This window comes from Lepidochelys kempii, chromosome 13, assembly GCF_965140285.1.
Source record: "Lepidochelys kempii isolate rLepKem1 chromosome 13, rLepKem1.hap1, whole genome shotgun sequence".
Classification (NCBI taxonomy): Eukaryota; Metazoa; Chordata; order Testudines; family Cheloniidae; genus Lepidochelys; species Lepidochelys kempii.
This window is the reverse complement of record NC_136392.1, coordinates 32,879,952-32,890,415: the sequence shown is the minus strand read 5'-3', so window position 1 is coordinate 32,890,415 and position 10,464 is coordinate 32,879,952. Positions and strand designations below refer to the sequence as shown.

General features: G+C 45.8%; 1 pseudogene; it reads right to left on the bottom strand.

Moving 5' to 3' along the window:
• Window positions 1-2,006: 2,006 nt before the first annotated feature.
• Window positions 2,007-7,278, bottom strand: LOC140897188 (olfactory receptor 11H6-like; annotated as a pseudogene).
• Between the last annotated feature and the right edge of the window lie 3,186 nt (window positions 7,279-10,464).

The following is a 10,464-nucleotide window of genomic DNA, read 5'->3' as shown; positions in this document are numbered from 1 at the left end:
CATGTCCCACCCTTGCTCTGCCTCTTCCTACCCCAGTCTTCCCCTCCCCCCAGTGCCTCCTGCCCACCACCAGACAGCTGATCAGAGGATGGCTGGTGGGTGCTGAGCACCCCCTATTTTTTTGCATGGGTGCTCCAACCCCAGAGCACTCATGGAGTCAGCGCCTATGCAAGGAACCTACAGGCCTGTATCCTGTCAGACTTTAACTAAAGCAAGTTAGCATAAGTATAGTCAAGTATAGTAGGCCTCTCTGTGATGTCTGGTGTAGATAAATGCCCCACAGTTACCCTTGGATTTGGGGGAACTAGGAATAGCTTGCTTAATGGTAGAAGTTAGAACCTAATAGTAAATGGAAACCATAGGACCATGGAAGTGATAACCACAAATCTGTCTCAGCAAGAGGCGACAGGCATGGTAATGGGTTAAATGGCCTTAATATATATTAAGATGGTAACCTATCGGATCAGTGCACCCAATATTAGGGGGGTGAGGAAGTTAGATTTGGATATGGAAGGCTAAGCATAAGCATGAATATTCATGATAGTGCTTGGGGCAAACCAACCAAAATAGGTCAAACCAACCTGAGCTTTCCATCATTTGACCCTTCGGCTCTATTGTTATCTACCATCAATTTTGGGCATTGAGGAACCTCGACCATCGGACTTGTTTGGCATGTCAGAGACAGGGCTTGTCCTTTGTCACTTTCCACCAGGTCCTCAAGGAAGGGTGTAGTATTCAAATCAAAGATCCTATGCTCATACTGATACAACAGATATCCCCCGTACTGTATTATTTCTATCTGTTCATGTGGCTTGGAGCTTTTCTGGCTTTTATACTGATTTTAATAAAGATCTCCAAGGCTTTGCTTTGCTCTACACCTTTAGGTTCCCTACAAGATATTGAACTTATTGCTTTTAGTTCAGGGTAGCCTTCTGGGACAAGAACCATCTGACACCCAGTTCATTAATCAGATCAACTGGCAACCAATACAAGAATTATTGACCATTAAAAGGATCAGGCAACAAGTTTGACCCTGAGCATGTGAGCAAGAATTGCCAGCCAAGCACCTGAGAGAGAGTTTGGCTCAGTACCACATAGGAGCCCTGACCCACCCCACCCAGTGCCCCAGCTCCAGCTGTGGCTATCCCAGAGCTTCAGAACAAGAAGACAATACAAACAACCCCCTCCCTTCCAAAATAGATATTTTGTGGGGTGGAATCCCTTCCTCACCCCTGCAGGTGACTAACTGAAACCCTGAAGATTTTAGGAACATAAGACATGAACCACAAGGAACCTTCAGGGCTGCCAACACCACCATACAATACCACTCTTTAATTTATCTGATGATCCATTTAAACTCATTAATTTCTTTAACCCCCATCACTCCCTTTGTGAGGTTGCTCCAGGACCTTACACATCTGATGGTTAGAGACCTTCTCATTTCTGTCTCTGGCCATGGGAAGAGAGTGGGGACTATGGGGTTTGATTGGGGGGGAGGGGTACTGGGACACCTGGGTTCTAACCCTGGCTGTGGGAGAGAAGTGTGGTCCATAACATACAAATATAATGTCCCCATCATTTTGGCAAGAGCTACACAGATGCCAGTCTCTGGACATCACTAGGGTTGCTCCTGATTGCCAGCAGAAAAAAGGAGAGCAGAATGTTGCCCTCTGTGATTTAAGTGCGATAACACATTTATCTCGCTTCACAAAAATACGCCTGCACAAAAAGGGCAGAGATGGGAGCCAGCCTCCCTGCACACACACTTGGTTTGTTCTCCTATCCCCTACACACACACACTGAGCTGGGCTTATTTCCTCCAGCAAGGACACATACACCACCACACCTCCCTCTGCTCCCATTGTGTTCTGTCTGTATCAACAGTCATTTTTAATATTACAAGTGACCCCTACAGATCATGTAAAATGCTGTGTGTTTCCCCTGCAGGATTAAAGCCAGCACCCCCTGGAGAGGAAGGGCCTCATATCCCAGTGCCTACCCTCTGACTAGCCAGTCCCTGCAGTCTGGGGCCAGAGCAGATCCCTGTACTGCTCCTCCAGCAGGGTCCTCCTCAGAGCCTCCTTCACTTCCTTGTTTCTCAGGTTGTAGATCAGCGGGTTGAGCAGCGGGGTCCCCACTGTGTAGAAAAGTGTCACAATCTTCCTGCTGCTCTCGGAAGCTGATGGGTTGACGTAGGTGACCATGATGGAGTCATAAAACAGTCCTACCATGGCCAGGTGTGAGATGCAGGTGGAGAAGGCCTTGTGCCACCTGGCCCCTGTGGGCAGCCTCAGCACAGCCCTGATGACAAGCCCGTAGGAGGCCAGAATGAAGATCATGACGGATCTCAGGGTGGAGCAGATCTGTTCAGTCCAGGGAGCTGGGGTGCAGGAGGCAGCCAGCAATGGGCCTGGGTCACAGAGAAAATGATCCAGGGTGTCGGGTCCACAGAAGGAGAGCCGGGAGATGAGGACGATGGGCACTATGAACCACAGGAAACCAGAGAGTCAGCAGGAGGCCACCATGGCCCAGCAGAGCTGGTGGGACATGAGGACGCGGTAGCGCAAGGGGTGGCAGATGGCCAGGTACCTATCTAAGGCCATGACCAAAAGTAAGAAGCACTCGGTGCTTTCCAGAGAGAAGAAGAAGTAGAACTGCAGGAAGCAGCCGTGGAAGGAGATGGGGACGCCAAGGGACAGCAGGTCAGAAAGCATCCGTGGATGTGGCGTAGCAGATCACCAGCCAGGAGAAGTTCCCCAGCAGGATGTACATGGGAAAGCATTGGAGGTGGGGGTCTCGCAGCACTGCCACACAATGCACAGGTTCCCTACCACCGTCTCGGCATAGGCCAAGGAGAGAAGGGCACAGAGGAGAGTGCGGCTCTGCTGACTCAGTGAGGGGAAACCCACCAATGTGAACTTGGTCTCCAGGATGGTGCCATTGGCTGGATTCTTCAGGGGTCCAAGAGCTGAAAGGAAATAATCAACAGGGTAGCAAGGTTCTATCCAGAGATTTGGGATAGAAGTTGTAGTAGGGAATAGCAGACACACCCACACACACAAACACACAAAGTCACAGTCAATCTCTCTCTCTCATACATATCACATTCCAAACTACCTGGGATCTGATGCTTAAACTGGGTTTATTCTGCCTTTTGAAACCTTTTTGGTTGGATAAAGCTCCTTCTATGAGACATTCAGCCAGCTGTTCTTCTTGGCCAATGAACTCTTGCTCCTCATTCCATAGCTGGATCAGCTTCTCTGGACCAGCCTAGGATCACAAACCCCATCTGTGCAGGTCAATACAGTAGATGATGCTCAGAGAAGCACAGGGAGCTGATTTAACATTCCCTCCTCCCTGCACTTTGATGCTAAATTGAAATTTCTTGGGCTTGGGCTGCATCTTTAGGCACTTAAATCCCTTTCACATTTTGACCTCAAATCCCTTTTGGAAATGGGATTAGACTTAAGCACCTAGGAAAATTTTACCCCAAACCTTTCCCCATATCTAATTAATGAGTGACACACAACTGAATCAAGAGGACTTTTAAAAATCTCTTACCCTTTGTTTGGATCCAAGGACAACATCAGTCATGGACTGGCCATGAAGGCTCTGCAGAAGGAAAATCTAGATCTAATATAGTAAAATCTATATTAATATAGTGATATGATTAAACTCTACAAACAATCAGTACATGTGTTTTAATGTATCGAGTTGGTTGATAATTACACTATTTATTATTTTATTGTTTATTTATATTGAAGTAGAATGGTAGAATGGTAGAATCTCCTTCCTTAGAGGTTTTTAAGGTCAGGCTTGACAAAGCCCTGGCTGGGATGATTTAACTGGGAATTGGTCCTGCTTCGAGCAGGGGGTTGGACTAGATGACCTTCTGGGGTCCCTTCCAACCCTGATATTCTATGATTCTATGATTCTATGATTCTAAGTAACCCCTAGGAGTCCCAGTCACAGGCTACAATTTCATTCTGCTAATTGCTGCACAAACACAGAAGTAAAACAAGGTCCCTGCTGCAGACAATTTACACATTATGTTTTCCACATTAGATTAATGTGGTAGATTGATTGAGTTGCAATTCATATTAATTCTGAGACTCAGAATGTAAAAATCCTAGATTTGATTAAAACATACAATTAATAACTATATTATAATTTTATTAAAATAAATCACTACCTAAGATATCAATTCCTATATTTAATTAAAATAAATTAGTAACTATATATGCTAACCATTTCTATCTTCAGTTTAAACAATAAATGAATAACTATATATTATATTCATTACTTGTGTGATTAAAATAATAAATTAAGAATTCAATATTGTTTTCATTCCTACATTCAGTGGAAATACTTTCTCATTAATATTAGAGTTACTCATTAGTATTAAATCCATACTGCATTGATTTCTAGATTCACTTCACATGTTAAATTAATATTTACATAGGATATGAATTCCTGTTATGATTAAAATAATAATAAATTCTTATTTTTCAAATTTTAACATACTAAATTAGGAATTATGTATTATTTTTGCCTAAATTTGATCAAAATCTTAAATTAATAAGTGCATTTTATACTATGTCCTGAATTTATTAAAATGGTAAGTTAATAATGTTGTGTTGTGGTTCCTAGATGTGGTTCCCCAGGCCACATATCAGTGTGACACTGGGCATCTGAGCAAGGACCAGCCAGCCAAGCACCTGAGACAAGGAATGCTCAGTGCCACCTCAGAGCCCTGGCTCACCCCACCTCCCCACCTCACCTCGTGTCCCATCTCCAGCTGTGGGCATCACATGGTGCTTCAGAAGAAGCAGCTTAAAAACTAAAAAGGGAAAAAAAAACCCTCTCTGAATACATGGGGTGGAGGTGTGGAAATTCCTTCCTGCCCCCTGCCGATGGCCGGCTGAAACCCTGAAGCATGAGCTTTAGGAACATAGAACATTAACTGGAAGTGAGACCCGGGGCTGCTGAGACCTGCCCCCCCACCATCACAAGCAGCCCCATCGTACAATCACACTCAAACATTGGGGGGGAGGAGAGGGATAGCTCAGTGGTTTGAACATTGGCCTGCTAAACCCAGGGTTATGAGTTCAATCCTTGAGGGGGCCATTTAGGGATCTGGGGCAAAAATTGGGGATAGGTCCTGCTTTGAGCAGGGTGTCGGACTAGATGACCTCCTGAGGTCCCTTCCAACCCTGATATTCTATGATTTCTCTAACTCTCTCTAAAAAATAAGTTGCTCCCCCACTCTTAGTGGGAGGCTGCTGCAGAACATCCCCCCTCTGATGGTTCAAAATCTCCTGTTAATTTGCAGCCTGAATTTGTGCATGGAGTGCTTAGTGCTTGGAGCAGAGAAGGGTGGGTGGCGGAACAATGCAGCAGCCACAGAAGAATCAAAGCAAGAATGAAGCTGTAGGTGAAAATCAGGGATCCTAGAAATCTGTCTTCCACAGAAAAAATAGGAAAAACACAAAATTTGCATTTTTGCAGAGAATTTTTAGTTTTTATATTTTGTAAAAAAAATAAAAACATATACAGCAGATGACATTCAATGTTGATAAATGCAAAGTAATGCACAGTGGAAAACATAATCCCAACTCTACATATAAAATGATGGGGTCTAGATTAGCTGTTACCACTCAAGAAAGAGATCTTGGGGTCATTGTTGATAATTCTCTGAAAACATCCATTCAATGTGCAGCAGCAGTCGAAAAAGGTAACAGAAAGTTGGGAATCATTAAGAAATTGATAGGTAATAAGACAGAAAATATCATCTTGCCTCTATATACATCCGTGATGTGCCCACATCTTGAATACTGTGTGCAGATGTAGTCGCCTCATCTCAAAAAAAATATATTGGAATTGGAAAAGGTACAGAAAAGGGCAACAAAAATAATTAGGGGGAATGGAACAGCTTTCATATGAGGAGAAATTAATAAGATTGGGACTTTTCAGTTTGGAAAAGAGACGATTAAGGGGGGACATGATAGAGGTCTATAAAATCATGACTGATGTGCAGAAAGTAAATAAGGAAGTGGTATTTACTCCTTCTCATAACACAAGGACTACGGAGTCACCAAATGAAATTAAGAGGCAGGAGATTTAAAACAAACAAACAGAAATATTTCTTCACACAACGCATAGTCAACGTGTGGAACTCTTTGCCAGAGAATGTTGAGAAGGTCAAGACTATAACAGGGTTCAAAAAAGAAATAGATAAATTCATGGAAAATAGGCCCATCAATGGCTATTAGCCAGGATGGGCAGTGATGGTGTCTTTAGCCTCTGTTTGCCAGAAGCTGGGAATGGGTGACACTTGATGATTACCTGTTCTTTTCATTCCCTCTGAAATATCTTGCATTGGCCACTGTCAGAAGACAAGATCCTGGGCTAGATGGACCTTTGGTCTGACCCAGTCTGATTGTTCTTATGTTCTTAGTATCCTCTTTACCAGAGTCTCCATTATCCAGCTCTGTGTATTAACTGAACCAGGGATGAAGCTCTATGGATGATTGCAGTTTTTGATGATCCAATCTGGCTCCGGTCCCTATTAGATTGGATAAGCATGGTTACATTTTACTGGGGATAGGGAAACTAAAATTAAGTGTTCCATTTTAATCATGGAAAAGCACAGATTTTTATGTTTTTTTATCACAGAATTTGGGGTTTTTATCAAGGAAAACTAGGATCCCTGGTGAAAACCCACCTGTCAGTGATAACTCATCCTCCTCTCTCCCTGCCTCTTTTTTGAAGGATGCAGGGTGAGAGCGGTGTGATATCTGCTCTCTCAACTTCTGGGTCCCTGGGACTTGGTCTCTGGAGTGTTTAGGAGCAGCCAGATCTGGATTTGATCCCTGAAAGATCTGTGGACCCCCAGGGGAGTGCCAGGGAGAGCCCACCCAGCTTCACACACAGACACACAGACACACACACCCCACAGATTTCTTCACACACATACACACAGCTCCCAGTCCCCACAAACAGGCCTTGGGGGTGTCAGGATGAGGCCACATTGAAAGACCCAGCACCAGCCCCTCGGTTACATGTTGAATCCCGGCCGGGGCTGGCATTACTAAGGCTGTGCTCTGTCTTCTCCCAGGTGCTGGGTTCTCTCACTGTCTCCACACACAGATCAGGGTTCATTCCCTCCCTCCGACAGCATCAGGGACATACCCTGCCCTTCAGCACCAAGCAGGCCATCCGCTTGCGGCGCCCTTTTATGGCTGCTCCCCTGCCATCCTTCCCCAGAGCTGGCTGCATCTCAGCACCAGGCAAAACATCTCCATGCAGTGTCGCTGCGTGGCTGTTACCAAGCTACCTTGCCCCAGAGCTGGCTGCATCTCAGCATCAGGCAAAACATCTTCATGCCATGTCACTCTGCGGCTGTCACCCAGCTGCCCACCCCAGAGCTGGCTGCATCTCACCTGTGCTGTGTACATTGAGTCAAATGGCAAAGATGTTTTATGAATACAGGCCAAGTGCAGATCTCGTGCTGTGGGGGGGGTGATGTGTTTCTCCTTTGTCAAACCAAGGCAAAAGCATAACCCATTATGGGATCCCCATTGAGTGGGCCCTATACTCAGCCAGCACCTTATTAAACATTCTTATTAATTAACTAGAAGGTCTCACACATCCCTGCTTCCCTAGGCTAAACTGTTCACCCAGCTGGGCCCTGTCCCTACTATGGCTGGCCTCTAGCCCCCGCTCTGGCCAGAGCCCAATGGATGAGGGTGAAAACTGGAAAAACTTGCCCCTTAAAATCAGGCTTTTCCAGTTTTTGCAAAAAAATAAACAGGGTAATCTCCTAGGGGTAGCTGGAGTGGTGGAGAGGGGCCTGGTGGGGGTGGGGGGAGCTGAATGGAGTGGGGGTAACAGTCCAGGCTTGGGGGCTGGATGACGTTGGGATGATGAGCTGGGATGATGAGCCAGGCTGTGGGGATGGAGGGAGTAGAGGTGAGGGACCTGACTCTGGGGGTGAATGGTGTAGAGGTGGGATGGCTTGTTGTGGGGGCTGGGCAAAGTGAAGTTCAGGGGCCTTGCAGTGGAGGGAGGTTCTGGAAAGAGTGGAGGTGAGGGGCCTGGCTGGGGTGGGGGTGAGGAGTCTGGTTGTGTTGGCTGGACAGAGTGGGGTTCAGGGGCCTTGGTGGGTGGGGCTGGATGAACTGGGGCTGAGGGGCCTGGCTGGGGGGGGGGGGGTAGGGGCTGGAGTGTGGTGAGAGGTGTGGCTCTGGGGTGATGGATTGAGTTGGGGGGTAATGGGTGGCTGAGGGGAGGGCTGTATGGAGTGGGGAGTGGGGGGCTGGCTGGAGTGGGGGACGGGGGATGGCTGGCTGGAGTGGGGGACAGGGATATGGCTGGGGGGGGGGTGAGATGAGTGCAGTGTGAGTTGTGGCTTGGGGGTAATGGGTGGAGTGGAGGTGAAGGCTGTGGTTTGTGTAGCCGTGCTGGGGGATATAGCTGGGGGAACTCAGAACGTGGCAATTCCCCCTGTGGAGAGCCACCTGGGGTGGAGGGCATATATGGGGAGGTCAGAACAGGGCTGTTCACCCTAGAGAGAGGGACTGTTGTGGCTGGGGTGCAAGGCATAGACGTGGTACCTTAGAATGGAGCGATCCCCACTATGGAGAGGAACAGAGATGCCCCTTTTCCCATGCTCTTTCTGCTTAAGATGGTCCCACCTCCCCTTGGACTCAGCTAGACCCAGGCTCTGCCCCCTGGACTCCAATAAACCAACTCCACAGGCTGATCCTGGGTGGGAATAAATCTCAGTAGGACTAGGAGACCCTTACCAAGCCCATCAAAGCCCCCTCCATCTGCACCTCTTCCCTATCACTGCAGGGCAGTAGTGACACCTGCCTGCTCTGTGCAGTGGGTCCTATGTGTTATGAGTGGGTTGGTTCCCAGCCGAGCAGGGATCCATGTGAATCTGAGCCTCAGTAGCTCTGCTCATTGCCAGAGACCAAGAGCTGAACAGATCCTGAAGACTCAGCTCCCCTCTCTGCCTGTGCCCCTCAGTCCTGATCACCATTCCCTCTAAGCTGAGCGTGTGTGCGCACGCGCACACAGATCCTAAACCCCGCGCAAACAGCGAAACACCGAGCACAGAAATGGGAGCCAGGCCAAAATACCATTTACAGGCGACTTTTGACATTGCTTTCCTGCCATCTATCAACACAGCCAGATTCTACTAGCTGGCAAGGGGGGGAAGGGAAAGGAGGGCAATGAATCGTACCCCTCCCCGCCAACATTTCGAACATGTAATGTTGATCACGTTGGGACGGTCGGGACCCACACATCTCCACTTTCCTGATTTTTTTGCCACAGATGCATGGACATGATCGGAGCTATGCACAAACTTCTGGTATCCTGATCTGAATGATCTCCCGTTTGCCCTTTTGCTGAGTCATGCTCTTAAGCGCATTGAAATGATAGTCATATAATAAAAGTTTTAATTTTAAATAAACCAATCTGGTAAAAATCAATTCCAAAATGTCACTGTCTAGAGGTCTAACATGTAAGAGAACAACAACTTCATTTAAATCTGGATGGCTGGATGAAACTATAGAGACGGTTATACCGAAGTCACATAGTGTAATGCTTCTTAAACTTTGTGAAATATTCACATATGATGAGGACAAAGGAGTGGTTTGTGCATATTATTCAGATGCCAGAGCTTCTTGAGAATTTTCAACCGGAAGAATGTGGAACGATGTATGGAAGTTGGATTTCCATACAACAGAGTCATCTGTCAAATCCCTATATTCAAAATACAAAGACTTTGTTGTTGAAGAGATTGTTATAGTCAGTCAGTACAATGACTTCAAGTTTGCAGTAGCCAAAAGAATCAAAAGCCAATTGGTTTTAAATTTCCCAGATATGGTGATGTTTACTCACCAGAACGAATAGTTTCAGGATCTTGCAAAGTTGATGGATATTGGAGGAACATTCCTAGCATCAAGTGCAGACTGTGAGCGTGGCTATAGCTTAATGACCACTCTAAAAAACAAACTATGGAATCGTTTACAAGTAGATCATTTGGACATGCTGATGTGTATTAACAGTCAACAGCTGGATGGAGGACTGATAGATCTGGACAGAGTTTATATTGAATGGGCAAATGAAAAAAGATTGCAGGGAAAAACAGTAAGGTTAGTTTAGCAGTCTTGGACATTTCAACCAATAAGGAAATTAAAATGCATTTGTAATTGCATATCTTATTCTTGGCTGATAATTATTTATTGATATTTTTTAGGAAAATTTTAAATTTAAAACACAAACTCTTGTTTTTCTTTTTTTACTTATGATGTCTCTATCTGAAAACCCATATAAATTGACATAATGGCATACTTATTAAATTGTCTTTATTATATGTTTATCAAAATCTTTTTGGACATGTGTATAGAATGAAAGGTGAAAGTGGACACCAATGAGCAGAAGCCTATGGAC